Source organism: Lagenorhynchus albirostris, chromosome 7 (assembly GCF_949774975.1).
Source record: "Lagenorhynchus albirostris chromosome 7, mLagAlb1.1, whole genome shotgun sequence".
NCBI classification, from domain to species: Eukaryota; Metazoa; Chordata; class Mammalia; order Artiodactyla; family Delphinidae; genus Lagenorhynchus; species Lagenorhynchus albirostris.
The window spans coordinates 42,084,326-42,100,672 of NC_083101.1; the positions used below are offsets into that span (position 1 = coordinate 42,084,326).

Here is a 16,347-nt window from a genome sequence, read left to right on the forward strand (position 1 = left end):
CCAAAGACTTGTAATGGTTTCTAATTGTAACATCTGTTCAACTTCCTCACGTTAACGTGGCCTTCATGCTCAGTGTGGTCTGACTCTCATACCTTTGTGCATCCTCACCCAGAATATTTCTGAAACCTTCTCTTAGGTTTAAGTTCAGGCAGATTGCTCTACTTATCCGTACATATCTTCATCCTAAAATGTAACCGTCTCTCAGTTGGCCTCAGAGAATACACCCATGCAAAGATGTGTCACCCATGTAAAGAAGGTACTTGCTTTATTTTCTCCTCAGCTATTTTCTTTTAGGAATCAGTGCGTAATCAATAGGAAATTGGTTAAATGAATTATGCTACATTCCTTTTATGGAATGGTATGTGGCCAATAAAACATGCAGCGAATTTGCATATGTTGATGTAACAAGGTATCCATGGTATATTGTAAAGTGAAACAGGCAAGATACAGGATAGTTAGACAAGCACTATGCTGACTGGAATGTAAGATAATGAAAACAGAGACAAGGTCTATCTGATTTATCTGCAGCATCAGCGTCTAGTGGACTCATAGTGGACATTCATACATATTTGTGGACTGAATGTAAGAGCACAGAAAATAACCTGGAAGGATAAACATCACATTGTTATCAGAATTACCCTCTCTGAAGGAGCAGCATTGGAGTGCATTTTCGTTCACTACCATTTCTGATGTTTCAAGTAGTCTTATTACAGTGTGTTTATGTTTTGTGCTTTCTAGCACCTAAGGGGCTTGGCACCCCCCAAGAGCTGGCACCTGTGTCTCTTTGTTGCTAGGGTGCCTTCAGGCTACCAGAAGCAGCTTTGCTGACGACCTGGAGAGCAGAAGTGCTGGTTATTTGTGTCCCTCTCCCTGTGCCCCAGCTTTTAACAAATAACTGACAAGAGGAGTATAAAGATTCCTGCAGCCTAGCCCTTGATTGGGCAACTCAAAGGTGTATTTTTTGATTCTGTGTGGCTCCCCTGAAATTCAGCCTAAATGACTTTGTTGACCTTAAGGGTCTTTACTTGAAATTGTACTTTCTTCCTGGCCTCCTTCCAGTTCAGGTCCCACTGGATTGTCCTAGAACAGTTCCCCCTCTCAGCGTCTGCTTCTGGGGACCCAATCTAAGTCACTTGTGTAATTCAAAACAATAAAAACAATCGATGCCTATTGGAGGATGAGGTGGATAACTTCTCACCTCAAACTTTTCACCCTCCATGGCTGTAAATTGATCAGAAGAAATGTCCAGGCACAGCCCCATAACTTATGGGGCCTAGGAAAAAATGAACATGTGGGGTCCCTTGTTTGAAAAGCAGGAAAAAAGTGGTGTTAGCAGGTTAAAATAGAAAACCTCTTCTTTTCGAAAGTCTCTCTCCCTCAGCTTGTCAGGTTGTTTTTTATTTGCTATAGACTATTGTTCTAAGTAAAGAAAAATTTTAAATTTGCACTAATAGTATGAATTTTACCATTTATCTTTATATTGTACAATGTGAGTTTTAAGTGCAACTATAAGAGCTTTTTGCTTGTATGCAAAATTACCAAAATTACACAACTTATACTTGGTAGATTGTACATGCATATGTATTTTTTTTTTACACATACTGTGGAAATGCCGCACAAAACTAACTCAACTGTTTCACCTTCATTTCTCAACACATGTGATTTCTACCATGATTTCTACCTTCAGCTTAGTGTTGTGTAAAGAAAGAGTGAAAGCTAAAGGAACAGTGGGTTGACCTGTCTTTCCCTTCCCTTCTGTTTCATCATTTTCAGTGTAACCAATCGGCTAATACAGAGAAGTAAAAGAGTGAGAAAGGGTATGGTAGTTTCCTTGGTCATTCATGTTTCTCAGAACACTAGGCACTTTCAGGCAATCCCTGTACCTCACCCCACCCTCTGCTTTGCTTGGATCCCTGAGCTCAAAGCCTACTGAGTTCCACTTCTCCAGAGATTAATTACCAACCCTTCAGGCAGGGAGCAAGGTGGGGATGCCATAGAAGGAGGAAGCTCTTTGGCTCTTCAGTGATGGGTGGAAACCAAGGATGGGGATCTAATTACCCAGATCTATAACCAATCCCTTGTTTTCAGCCCCATGCTTCCCTCACTCTCCCTTATTTCTTTTTTGCCGTACGCGGGCCTCTCACTATTGTGGCCTGTCCCGTTGCGGAGCACAGGCTCCAGACACGCAGGCCCAGCAGCCATGGCTTACGGACCCAGCCACTCCGCAGCATGTGGGATCTTCCTGGACCTGGGCACAAACCCGTGTCCCCTGCATTGGCAGGCGGACTCTCAACCACTGCGCCACCAGGGAACCCTCTCCCTTATTTCTTATTTGGTGTCTCCAAGGCCCATCTCCTGGTGCTTTGTGGGAAATACTTAAAAACATTTTATTTGGAAATAATTGCAGACTTACAAAAAAGTTACAAGAATTCATGTATTTTTAACATGTTATCTCATTTAGTCTGTCTCGCTCTGTATTAATCTCCTTCCTGAATATTCTACAATGAGCATATATCATTGTCCCTTTCCCTGAGTCCTTCAGAGCGTATTTCCAAGAGACTTCTTTACATACCCACATTAAATGTATCAACTTCAGGAAATCTAACATTAATAGATTTTACTCAGTCTACTGCCTGTATTTCACGTCTGTCAATTTACTCAGTAATATCCTTTATAGCATTGTCTTTTCTCAAGTCCTGGATCCAGTAAATGTCACACAGGTATATAAATATCATGTCTCTGTGGTCTCTCAAGATTTAATATCCCCAGCCTTTCTTTGTCTTTCAGGATATTGACATATTTAAGGAATACAGCTGATGGACCATTTGCATAGCCCTTTCTTCTCATATGGAAATTTTATTTTTTGAGCTTATCTACGTTTAATCTCCGCAGGACATTTGAGGAATTAAGTCCTGGGACCTTTTGGGTTTGTTAGGGCCAGAGTCAGTCTCTAAATGCCAACACCAGAGATGCTATCATGTGTAAGGGACTTTGCTAAGAGTCATCTTACGGTGAAGGGAGAATAGAGAAGGCAAGTCTTGAAGCATAAGTTCTTTGGAAGATGGAAACTGTAAAGAAGCTGATTTTGTGGGAGAAAACAGCAAAGAAAAGCGCTTTCAACTCTTTTAAGTCTTCTTCATGTGGAGGGGAAAGGTGTGAGTGTCCTAAGCATGGCTGATTTGTTAAACTTAGGAGGAGAATTGAGGAAATCAAAGTGAGGAAATGATATGGTGCTTGATTGCAGCAGTGTAAGACCTTAATGACGCTGTAAACATCACAGCCCCTCCCCAGCCCCAGCCCCAGCTCCAGGGCGATGAGGGGAAGCCAGTTGATACAGAGATATCGGGGAGGCAACTCTGAGCCTTGTTCATGCACTGCCCCCACAAAGAGGTGCTCATCGGTGACCTGCTTCCCCTCCGTCTCACTCCCAGTGAGGCTTGAGCAGCTGAGTGAGTGACACAAGTGGGTGAAATGTGTGCAGGAACCTCAGCTCTCTCCTGCTGGGCACTGTAGCCCAGGTGAGGTGAGGGTTTAGTGTCCTTTCTCTCCTCTTGCTTCCTCCAGCGGGAGGATGCCAGAGAGTGAAGAGGGCAGAAGAAAGTCTTGGCAGAGCTGGGAGGGGAAGGAGGACATTCCAGGGTTGGGCAAGAAATCTTTACATATTGCCAAGTGGCACTTGGTCACTCTCCAGCTCCAGATGAGAGCTGGATTCAAAGCCATAGACATGAATTTTGCTTTCTGGTCTGGTCCAGCTCACTTGACTGCCCACCCTGTATAACCATGCAATAGCTGCACTGAAGCAGCTCAGGGACAAGAACATTTTGTTGAAAACTACCACTGTTTTTGTCTTCCAGCAAGCATAGCCAGTGTCCAGGGGACACAGATCTGGTGGGTCTTAGATGAAGGTATGTGCTGTGGCAGGGATGTGCTCCAGCTATGCTGGGAGGGCCAGGGCAAAACCTAGAGGAGGAACTGTTGTGCCTGGAGAGTTGACCTGTCTGGGGACCCATCTGAACTCAACCTTGAGGTTTTCTGCTGGCTGGGTGTTTTCTCAGACTGGAGGCCCTCCATGGTACCTGCGTTGGTGACGTCATGTAGGACAAAGGGAGCACCTATCTAGTAGTGATGGGAGTGTTCATGGTACAGCCACACAGAACCTGGGGGAAAATGAGACAGAGAGTGAGGGAAAGCTTGATGGGTGTTTGAGTCAGAAAGGATGAAAAGATGGAAGAAGGAAGAAGCAGGTGGACGGAATGGGAATGTTCCCTTCCTGCTTATTCCTGGGTCTCATCCTGCCTTCTCCTGCCCTCAACCCCCAGCCCCAAAGCCTGATTCAGGCCTCAAGGCATTGTGCCTGATTCAGAGCTGACCGGGTCATTGTGCAGCCCTTGGGTGCCATCCTGGCAGGGGTGTGAATGACTTTGTATGTGAGCACAACGCAGTATTGGCATGTATGCATGTTGTCAGGCAAGGCATTTCCCTGTCTTGGGAAGCTGATACTGGTGCCTTTTTCCAGCCATGTAGGATGACAACTTGTTAGATACTGTTCTTGATGCAAACTGTTTGCTCATCACAGTTAGGTTGCCACCTTGTGGTCTTCATGAGCCTGGAGGAGCTGAAATAGGTGTCCTGCAGTACCCTCTTAGCTGATGTGGGCCCTCCCCTTCGTGCTGAGGGTTCAGGGGTCCTGGTCTCACCTTGGATCCCCACTCAGCCTAAAGTCAGAGAGTCCAGAGGCACCCAGTGCTTCCTCGCCCTCATCCCCATCTGTGTTATCTGGACGTAGCCTGGAAGGGCTGAGTGGAGCAACACCTCTCAAAGACTTCAAAGAGGGTGAGGCCACAAAGGACAAGGTTAGGGAGGCATGGGGGTTGCCTGTGAATGTGTGATAAAAGAAGCCACTAGCATCACCTTTCATTCCAATGCTGTCCTTTACTCCCAGGGGGTGGAGAAGTTAGGGGCAGTGTGACTCCCCCAGCTCCCCCAGGCCACTCCCCTGCCCTAGCTTCTGGATTGTGGTCCTAGCAAAGCAACTTTGGTTCCTGTTGAGTAGGGCAAGCTTAGAGAGCAAGCAAAGCCTTGAGTCTGAGAAGATGAATTTCTGATTTTGATTATCTGTTGAACAGTCCTGCAGGTCTATCACCATGTGTGAGTTTTCCAACTCTCCAAAGTGCAGAGATTCTCAGTGACCCACTAGGTAGAAAAGGCAGGACTAGAGACTTGGGGGATGAGCCTCCCATACCAGTGATCTCTTTCACATACTTAGGGATCAAGGACTTCTCACCAAAGGAGAGTTTGTGGCTTGAAAGAGCTCAGAGACTGACCTTTATTTACATGGCAAGTCATTTCTGGATCCTGTATCTTTGGGTATCTCTATACACACCCAGGTGATGGAACAGTCAGACAGGATTTCTGTACTAAGAGGGCTAGTATGAGACAGTCCCAAATGGAGAGGGGGGATTTGTCTAGGAGAGATGCCCCAGTTTTGCTTTGTTTTAGCACATTTTCCTCCTCTTCCCCAACTTCTGTCCATATGGCAACACATAAAAGTAGTAAAGCTCAGTGGCTGAATAATGGCAGGAAGATGAGGGCACTGGTACTAGGGAATATTTTCAAGTGCTTTGTTTCCACTTCCAGGGCTCACAGGTGGTTCAACCCAGGGGCCATCATCCATTTGCCCAGAGTTGTACAGAGAGCACAAAGAGTTCTTCCTTAGCAGGTGTCACTGACATTAAACACAAGGGGAATGGGACTCCCTGGACTTATACACCACCAAGTCTCACACCCCACATTTCATGTCAGGGCAGCCAAAATGCATAAATTGGATGCACCTTGAAGTAAAGAACACAGAACATCCTCAGAGCCCAGCTTCTTGGGCCACAAAGTTCTTTAAATTAGCAGGGACAAGTGGATGAATGTTCTAGATTGTCACTAGTTTTATGTCGAATCATATACTGAAGTCCATTCAAGACTCTCTTTGTAGGAATAAAAAAAAATGGAAAATGTTTGCAGCTCTTGCTGCCTTTGGGGAAAATTACATACATACATACATACATACATGTGTTCCCAGGATAAACCTTCACTTATGAAACTAACACCAGCACGTAATCTGGTAAGAAGTGAATTCTAACTTCAGTGTCTTTGCAACGTCCAGTTAAGAATACTGAAAACCTTAGATATCCCAGGATAGAGAGTTCAGCAAAGCAGCTGTCCAAAGATATTCAAGTTCTATGGATTGGGATTTTCTTCTTGTGGCAGATTGTATTTCCCCAAAATGAACATAGCAGTATTTCAAGTCCCACAATCTCTTCCAGAGCTTTGCTATTCTCTATTAAAATTTGGAGTCTATTTACCTTTCCCTTAAATTTGGGTGAGACTTTATGTCTGTCTCAGTGAATAGAATGCAGCAGATATGAGTGTATTACTTTCTTAAGGCTGCCATAACAAAGTGTCTGGGTGTCTTAAACAACAGAAATTTATTCTCTTACAGTTTCTTAAGGTGGGAAGTCTGAAATAAAGATGTCAGCAAGGTTGAGTTTTTTGGAGAGCTCTGAGGGAAAATCTGTCCCATGCCTCTTTCTTAGCTTCTGGTGGTTGCCAGAAATCCTTGGCATTCCTTAGTTTGTAAATGCATCGTTTCAATCTCTGCTTCTGTTGTCATTTGGCATTCTTCCTTACGTTTCCTGTGTCCAAATTTCCCTCTTCTTCTAAGGACAAAAGTCATTGGATTAGGGCCTAACCTAATCTAGTATGAGCTCATTTTAACTTTGTTATATCTGCAAAGACCCAATTTCCAAATAAGATCACATTCACAGGTCCTGGGGGTTAGAACTTGAACATATCTTTTGAGAGGACACAGTTCAACCCACAACAGTGAGGTTAAGTGATTTCTAAGGTTAAATCATAAGAGGCAATCCAACTTCTGTCTGAATCTTTTTCTTTAAGGATGCTCACCTTTGGAACCCAGCCACCATTTTGTGAGGAAGCCCAGGACACATGAAGAGACCACAGGCTGATTTTCTGGCTGACAGCCCCAGCTAAGGTTCCAGCCCATGGCTAGTATTAATAACCAGTCATGTAAATGAAGAGGCCTTCAGGTGACTCCAGTCTCAGCCTTTGAGCTGTACTAGCTGGTGCTGAGACGAACTATTTTCATTGATCCCTGTACAAATTGAAGATTCATGAGCAAAATAAATGTGGATGCTCTTTTAATCCACCGGGTTTTAGGATAGTTTGTTACACAGCATTTGATTACTGGAACACTACCCAGTATCCACTGCCCTACCTGAGACATCAGGAGTCTTCTGTGGTAGGACAACCCTCTGTAATGAAAATGCGGCCTTGGGATCTGGCTGTGGGTTTCTTTGGGATTCAACCATCCTTCTCTTAGGACACAGTGGAAGCAGCTTGACTAGATAGGTAGGCATTACCTGCTTCAGCCTGGCTTAAATAGAGATGTAGCCAAGAATTTAAAGTGTTTCATTACTGCCTTTGCTAGTGAGGAACTCCCACCCTCTGCGCTTCTAACCGGTGGCATTGAAGTATAGCTCTGACACTAGCTGTGGGATCTGAGCCAAATTACTTCAACTCTCCAAGCTTTAGTTAAAACCGGCATAATGATACTCATCTCCTTTATGTAAGTTTGCAGTTCAATATCTGTCCCATTTTAAGTGTTCCATAAGAAATAGGTGACCGGGGACTTCCCTGGTGGTCCAGTGGTAAAGAATCCGCCTTACAATGCAGGGGACACGGGTTCAATCCCTGGTCAGGGAACTAAGATACCACATGCCGCGGAGCAACTAAGCCCGCATGCCACAACTACTGAGCTCGTACACCTCAACTAGAGCCCACGTGCTGCAAACTACAGAGCCCATGCGCTCTGGAACCGATGGGCCACAACTATAAAGAGAAAACCCACATGCCACTAGAGAGAACCCCACACACCACAATGAAGAGCCCGCATGCTTCAATGAAGATCCCCCGTGTGCCACAACTAAGACCCGATGCAGCCAAAAATAAAAAATAAATAAATAAGTAATAAAATAAATCTTAAAAAAAAGAAATAGGTGACTGTTTTCATTGACAATTAAAAAATTTTTTTCTGTATAAAATAATCTCGTTGATGGAGGTTATACAAATTTGTAAAACATATCCATACTTAGTAACCAACTGTAAGACTATACTACAGTTGGAATCACGATTCTTCAGCAACAAATAAGGGACAGTAAATATTTATTACAGCAACATAATCTTTGTTGCTACAGCTCACAAGGACATGTTTATTAACATTGGTGGTACTAAGCCAAGACTGACTAAGTTGCAAGAAAAAGGAAAGTCCATATCAAATGCTTGGGAAATTCTAACTAGCTCCTCTTCCCTGACGGCAAGATTTGTTCCCTATACTAGAAACACACAGGGCATGAGACGTTGTGAATTTTGTGGGGGTGAGTTTGAAGACTCCAGGATTAGCTAGATTTGGGGGAAGCCCTTAGTTGATCCCGGAATCTCAAGTGGGAGCCAAGCTTAATGCTTCCAAGTCATGCTCTTTTTATACATGAGAGTCTATGTATTAATTGCTGGTAATTTTTATTCAGCCTTTTGCATACATCAGAAACTTGGACATTTTATGAGTTATAAAATAAAATGTGAATTTCATCCATATAGCTTTCGGCAGAAAGAAGTTTCTTTCAACAAAAGAAAGTTTTGCTTGTTTTATTCTCATACATACCAGTGCTTACTAAAGGGAATCCATTCTTATTTATATTACTATCTTTTTTTTTAAAGATCCTTTCCACTTACTTTTTACAAAGCTAGGCTCTACTGGTAAATGCCTTTTTCTCCCTGCATTCTGTGGAAAGCATACAGACCCTAAATGCTAAGTGGAAAGCAACCAAAACCCAAACTTGCAACTCAGTGCACTTGAAAATGTGTAGCTGGAGTCAATTCTTTGTCTGGAGCCTTGATTCTGTTGCTAGGTGGCAATGTTCCCTCACCAAAATGATGGTTATTAGAGCCTACAGGTCCCTTTCTGAAACAGAAAGGAAAATACTGCCTTACTGTCTCTTCATTAGCAACTTTTCAACCAGACTTCCTGGTTTCAGCCCACAAAGAGGCATCAGCACTGTCTGAAACTGCCAGGCTGGAATGATCAAAACAAAAGTTTCTTCCTGCTAGCCACTGTACATTGCAAAACTGGGCAGTCTGTGGTATAAAGTGCCTGGTTGCTTCCAGTAACTATAAAAATCCACTCTAGGCAGGGACAAGAGTTATCCCAGGCCCTAGTAAACCAGTGATATAATCTTGTTTGTCCAGCGATTGGTGGTATAGTATTAAGTTCACAAAAGAGCTCTAGCATTGAGGTCACAGAACATCTGTATGTGGTGTGCCTACGAACTACTGAAGGTTCTTTTTAAAAAGGGAGTTTATTTCACTTCATTATCAGACAGGGTTGCCAGATTCAGTAAATACAGTAAATACAAATATGGGACGAACAGTTAAATTTGAATTTCAGATGAACAATTAATTTTTTTAAGTTAGGTTTATTGAGATATAATTTACACACAATAAAATTCACCCTTGTAGGTAAACAGATCTATAAATGTTTACACATGTAACTACTACCACACTCAAGATATAGAATGTTTTCACCAGCCCAGAATTACTCCATGCCCCTTTTCAGTCAGTCCCTCACTCACCCTCTACCCCTGACAAGCACTGGTCAGATTTGTCATTAAACGCTTACCTCTTCTACAATGTCATATAAGTAGAATTATATAATATCAATATATAGCCTTTTGTGTCTGGCTTCTTTCATTTAACATAATACTTTTCAGATTCATCTATGTGGTTGTAGATAACAGCAGTTGATTTTTTTTAAGTATAAGTATAACCCATGGAATAATTGAGACTTACTTACAATAAAAAAGTATCTGTTGTTTATCTGAAAGTTTCTAAATCAGTGGGCCTGGAGTAGAACTTGGAACCCGCATTTTAACAAAAACCCATGGTGTCTCCCATGCAGGTGATTCTAAGATCACATCTTCAAACACCAAGGGTCTGAAGCAGTAGGGCTGTAAGTCTCCTTGAGAATCTGCTTAACTCATCGAGTCTTTTACCAGAAAAACAATGATAGAAACTCAGTACTTTCACACAATTTCAGGAGGTTGTAGGATTGACCAAAGTTCATAAACTCCATAAACCCCAGGTTAAGAACCGTAGTGTTGTCATGTGTTTGACTGAAAAGCTCAAGTCTTCCACAAAAGTGAGGAAAACAAGTTATTTCAGATTCTCCCACTCCCTCTGCTCATCATATTTCCCCTCACTTTTCACAGCAAGGGGATTTTTTTTTGTCTTTCTATAAAATATGAAGCCTTGCAACTCTCTATTCCTATTTAAATGTTTATTTATTAACTCAAAAGTGGATTAATCATTTACATATCATAAAAGCCATACATAGGTATCACAGAAAGCTAAAACTGCAAAGAAACTTAAAAATGAAAAAGAGGGATGGGTAATCGTACCACCCAAAGAGGGAGAGGGATAATCATTTTATTTATGTATTTATTTATTTCATAGCTGGGATAATGAAGTCATGATGCCTGGGTCCTACTCCACATATTCAGATTTACTTGGTAGGGGTGTGTTCTGGACTCAACATTTTTCTTACTTTCTTTTTTTTTAATTGAAGTATAGTGAATTTACAATATTATATTACTTTCAGGTATACAGCATAGTGATTCAATATTATTACACATTATTCTCTATTTAAAGTTATTACAAAAAATGGCTGTATTTCCCTGTGCTGTACAATATGTCCTTGTTGCTTATTTATTTTATACATAGTAGTTTGTATCTCTTAATCCCCTACACCTACCTTGTCCCTTCCCTCTCCCTCTTTCCACTGGTAACCACTAGTTTGTTCTCTGTGTCTGTGAGTCTGTTTCTGTTTTGTTATACTCATTCATTTATTTTAATTTTTAGATTCCACATATAAATGATAACATACAGTATTTGTCTTTCTCTGTCGGACTTATTTCACTAAGCATAATACCCTGTAGGTCCATCTGTGTTGCTGCAAATATTAGAAGTTCATCCTTTTTTTTAATGACTAAACAATATTCCATTATATATATACACTCATCTTCTTTATCCATCCGTCTGTTGATGGATACTTAGGTTGCTTCCATATCTTGACAATTGTAAATAATGCTGCTGTGAACATTGGGGTACATGTCTCTTTTCAAATTAGTGTTTTCATCTTCTTTATATACATACCCAGGAGTGGAATTGCTGGATCATATGGTAGTTCTATTTTTAGTTTTTTGAGGAACCTCTATACAGTTTTTGAAGGACTCAGCATTTTTCAAAGGCTCCACAGGTGATAGTAACATGCAGCTTAGTTTGAGAGCCACTGCTCCATGCACTTGCCATTGACTTGTTCTCTGTGCTCTTTCTATATGGGCCTTGCAGAATGGGTTGTAGAACCTGTTGGGAATCAATTGGAATCATACCTGTACATCAACACAAAAGGAAAAATCTTCTAATGACTCGTTCATGCTGGAGGTATGTGTACAATTGGCCATTCCTGATGAAGAATAGGGGAGCCCTGCTTGAAGAAATAAGATTAGGTCAGAATGGGAGAAAATTATAGCCGGAAATGATTAAATTTCACCACAAACCTGGAGTTGCCTGAATTCTGTGATTAGTGAGAGCTAATCAGAGCTGAGGAAGAAAAGGAGTCATTGATGGCAACACTCCAAGAGGAAGACCTAATAATAGAGTTAAGATTTGAGCACCAAGGCAAACCCAAGTCTCTGGAAGTGATACAGGCATGCCCAGTGACTCGACATCCTATTTGCAACAAGCAAATATGTCATGGACGGGGGTGTCCTCACAAGGGAATCCTCACTGCTTCCCCAATCCCAAACTTTCCCAAGGCTGGCATTGAAGACTCCAGTTTGCTTTGCATGTAGTGATATTTCTCATAAGTGAAGTCACCACGGAAGTCCAGCCACCCAACCCTCTAGCATTCACTAGTCCAAGTTGCATGAGTTTTAAAATTCGGTGGCAACTTTAGGCTGGTACTGAACATTAAGAAATGGGTTGAAAGAGTCTTGAGGCTTATCTTATGAGCTGTCTCAAGGAATATCATGGTTGGTTGTACCAACAGAACTCCAGATTCACAACAACTTGCCTCCATCCTTAGATTCAGAGACCCTGGAGGGAGGGACTGAAATGGTCTGGGGCCTTCTCAGTACTTCCTCTCAAGGGGTCACGCATCAGAAACAGACATGTTAGCCATCATACTGACGGTGGAAGAAATGTGTCAGGGGACTTAGGGTGGAGATTCTCACGTGCACATCACATTACAGTTGTTGCAGATACCTTGTAATATAATTTACTATAAAATTATGGTAGTTATTAGAGCAGCTGTTAGATATTGTTTTTATTAATAAAGCAGCAGTATATTACCATAAACATTATTTTAGTGCTTTGACAACTGTATTTCAATATTATTGATATTCTTTGTTATCCTTTGTGTTTTATGTACTTGCAAACATGAACAGGGCTTAATTTTATATCCATTTGATTCATGATGTTGTCACTTCCGTTTTTTAGTTTAGAGGTGTTTTAGGAACTGGGAGGAGAAAACTAGCAGGGGGAAACGGAAATTTTTTTTTTTAATAAAGATTTTTTAAAAAATTAATTTATTTAATTTATTTATTTTCAGCTGCGTTGGGTCTTTGTTGCTGTGCACAGGCTTCCTCTAGATGCAGTGAGTGGCGGCTACTCTTCATTGTGGTGTGCGGGCTTCTCATTGTGGTGGCTTCTCTTGTTGCGGAGCATGGGCTCTAGGCGCACTGGCTTCAGTAGTTGCGGCACGCGGGCTCAGTAGTTGTGGCTCGTGGGCTCTAGAGCGCAGGCTCAGTAGTTGTGGCACACAGGCCTAGTTGCTCCGTGGCATGTGGGATCTTCCCGGACCAGGGCTCAAACCCATGTGCCCTGCATTGGCAGGTGGATTCTCAACCACTGTGCCACCAGGGAAGCCCAAAACAGGGAAATTTTATGTTGTTATAGCCTACGTTCTTTTATTCTACACATTGTTTCTTTTGTTCCAAGGATTTTTTTTTTATCTGATAGTCTGACTTACATATGCTTATTTGCTTTCTATAAGAACCCCTCTGAATTACCTTTCCCAGCAAATAATTATTTGCTTCCCAATGGGAGGCTAGGATGACTCCTGCTGGTTCTATTGCAGAATCAATGATAAGGTACATTAATGAGTCTCAGAATCACTCCTAGGAGACTGTTTTCCTTTCCGTGCTCTATCCTGTTGATGTGGCCTCTCCTTTTCACAGCATTGGGAATTGTAATTCAGGTACAATATGCTTATTCTCTGTGTCTCCAGATCACAGGTGGAGATGTGGCTTTTAGAAACATCTCATATTCTAAGTTCCAAAATCAATAATAGGATAAGCTTAGAAGTGGTTTATATACTACCCCCCCCATTGATATCTTAGGAATAAATGTCAAGAATAGAAATGGAAATTATCTATTCAAGGAGGCCTAGTCACAAACATTTTCAAGGCTATTTTTATTGGGGAATGTGCTGCAGCACTGCTTCTGAGCTCTTTTCTCAGAAAGACACAAGCCAGAATGGCATCTCAGAAGCTTATTGTATCAGACATAACAGCAAAGGAAACGTACATTGGTACTAGTGAAAGTTAACGTTCAAAACAAATAATGAAATGTGTTTTTTATGTGCTTGTTAATACTTCCCTATATAATGAAGAAAATTGTATTTTCATCCTATGTTTTTGTGAGTCCTATGTAACTTCCTCCCATTTGTCCTGGTATGACATGAGGTCAGTCCTTATCATATTTAATATCTTTGATGAAATACCTAGAGACAAAAGGAAGGATGCTGGGGCAAATTAGTATATAATGCCATGTAGTTAAATATGTTCTTTACCTCACTATTCCCTTCATCTTTTCTTGGGTCTAGAACCTGAGAGGAAGCTACAAAGATACCCTCTCTGCTGTTGACATTACCTGCTAGAAGAAAATAGAGGATAATAGCATGGCTAAAGTGTGGCATTTCTTGTAGAGAATGCTTTCCCTCCTGACCAGGGATCGAACCCGGGCCCCCCGCCCTGGGAGCACAGAGCCTTAACTGCTGGACCACCAGGGAAGTCCTTTTTTTAAAAATTATAGGTCTCCTATATATATTTTTTTCACCCTCCTTTATAGATATTATATACTATTTATTTTCATTGTAATGATGCATTAAGTTTATAGATGCTTAAATGTAAACAGCACGAAGTTTAATAGAGAAGGATGATGGTGAGGGGGTGTTTCCCATAATCTATCTTCTTTTTTTAATAAAAAGCACAAAAGAGTTTCATTCTAAAAAATTTATTAAAGTAACTATTTACACAGGATTCTGTTTGAGTAGATTAACTCCTCTTGCACTTTGACAGATAATAATGTTGTGAAGAAACATAAACACAACTGCATATGACAGTGCATATCTCTGTGAAAGGCAGTATGCTGTGTCCTGCAGGGTCTTCAGGGACAGTCTCTGCCTTCATGACCTTCAACTCTTATAATGGAGAGGAGATAAGTATATAAACAAAGCACAAAGCAGAGGGAGGTAAATGACATAGAGAGATATAAGCAAAGAACTCTGAGAGTTCAGAGGAAGATGAACCTCAGATTCCAGACCTCACCCACAGAAACTTATTTCGAAAGTTTGCAGTATGGCCCTGGAATCTATAAGAGGCGTTTCAGCGCATCTGATACAGGTGGTCCCCAGACTGCTCTTTGAGAAATACTGATCTAATGGTCAATAGAGCTTTGCTTTCCTTTTGAGTAGCTTTTTATTACTGAGTTTAAGAATTCTATCTCATAAGCAAATTTAATATTATCTAGAACACAGAACTTACATCCTATGAAAGAAAAAGCTCTTTGCCACACCTTCTTTTAAATTACTACTAGGTCCACAATCCTTTATCTGAAACATTTTTGGTTAGACGTGTTTCAGATTTCAGAATTTTTCTTAGAAATGTACTAAACAATCCATCTCTAATAAAAATTTTAATTTATATTCTTCCATCAACATCAAAACTCTTCAGGCTTTATAATCTCTCTGATTTTCCCAATATGACCCTACCCACAGCACTCCAAATCTTCCAGCACTGCTTCTGAGATCTTTCATGTTTTTCTGAAATAATCTAAAATTTAGGTCTAAATTTTAATCTAAAATTTATTTAAATTATGCTTCTATTTTCATTGAAAGCAAAGCTTAACATTCACTTATACACCTTAGTATCAGCAATTTTTTAGATATAATGATGTATTTTTACTCACTATTGCTTCTTTTATTCCATATATTCCCGTTCTTGGGTTATATTTTACTCTTCCTGGAACACATTCTTCTTAAATCTTTATAAAAGGCTTATGGATATAAGTTTTATGAAAAACATTTCTTCTGCCATTACCCTTAAATACTGGTTTAGAATAATGGAGAACTCTAGGTCAAAATTTCCCACAGAAACTTAAAGACATTATTCCTTCAACCTCTTGTGTCCTATATTTCAAATGAAAAGTTGGAAGTCAATCTGATTCTTTCTCTGTTATACTTTTTTATTCTCTCTGGGTAATTTAGTATATTCATTTTATACTTGAAGTTTTACTAGGACTTTGGTAGGTATTTTAAAAATTATTTTTCTTGCTCATCATCTGGTTGACAGAGCCTTCTAATCTGAATGCTCAAGCCTTTTTCCGACACAGGAAAATTATTCTGTTCTTCAGTTTTATCTTCATCCAATTCTTCTCCTGAAGCTGAGACCTTAGAGACCCAGTAAAAGACCTCTGTGTCTTCTTTTGCATGTTCTGCAAGAATAAGGTGACTGATATTCCAGCTCACTGACTCTGTCTTCAGTGTGGCGCATTCTACTATTCAGCCCTCCACTGAGTTAAATTTGTATTTCAGGAATTACATTTTTAATTCCAAAATTCCTAAGTCTTGTTATTCACAGCGAATTTTTTCCCTTGATAAAATATCCTTTTGAATCTCTCTCAAGTTACTGACTATATTCTTCTTCTGTTCCCTGTATAGACTCTGCTTCTATGAGGATTAGTTCTGTTTGTTGAGTTAATTAATTAATTAATTTTTCGTGAGCAACTCTTTTTTTAACTATGTTTTTGAGCTTGGGCATATTTCAGGGCTCTTCTTATAATAGTTCCCTTTTTCTCATATGAGGTTGAGAATCGTTCAGTTCTGTTGGGTTTTGCCACCAGTCCATTCCCTCTGTTTTGTATCTTCCAGAAATCCCTAGGGGCTTT

The 16,347-nt window shown here is 40.7% G+C and overlaps 1 long non-coding RNA gene across 2 annotated transcripts in view; it reads left to right on the forward strand.

Annotated features, from left to right (window-relative positions):
* The window catches only part of LOC132523577 (uncharacterized), a 75,911-nt gene that overhangs the window by 16,603 nt on the left and 42,961 nt on the right, over nt 1-16,347 (forward strand). Inside the window, exon 3 of one of the 2 annotated variants that reach the window (XR_009541579.1) lies at nt 6,946-7,194. The exons of the other annotated variant lie outside the window; for it this stretch is intronic. This is a non-coding gene — a long non-coding RNA (uncharacterized LOC132523577). Of the gene's footprint in view, nt 1-6,945; nt 7,195-16,347 lie in introns of those variants that run through there. 2 annotated transcript variants of the gene reach the window in all.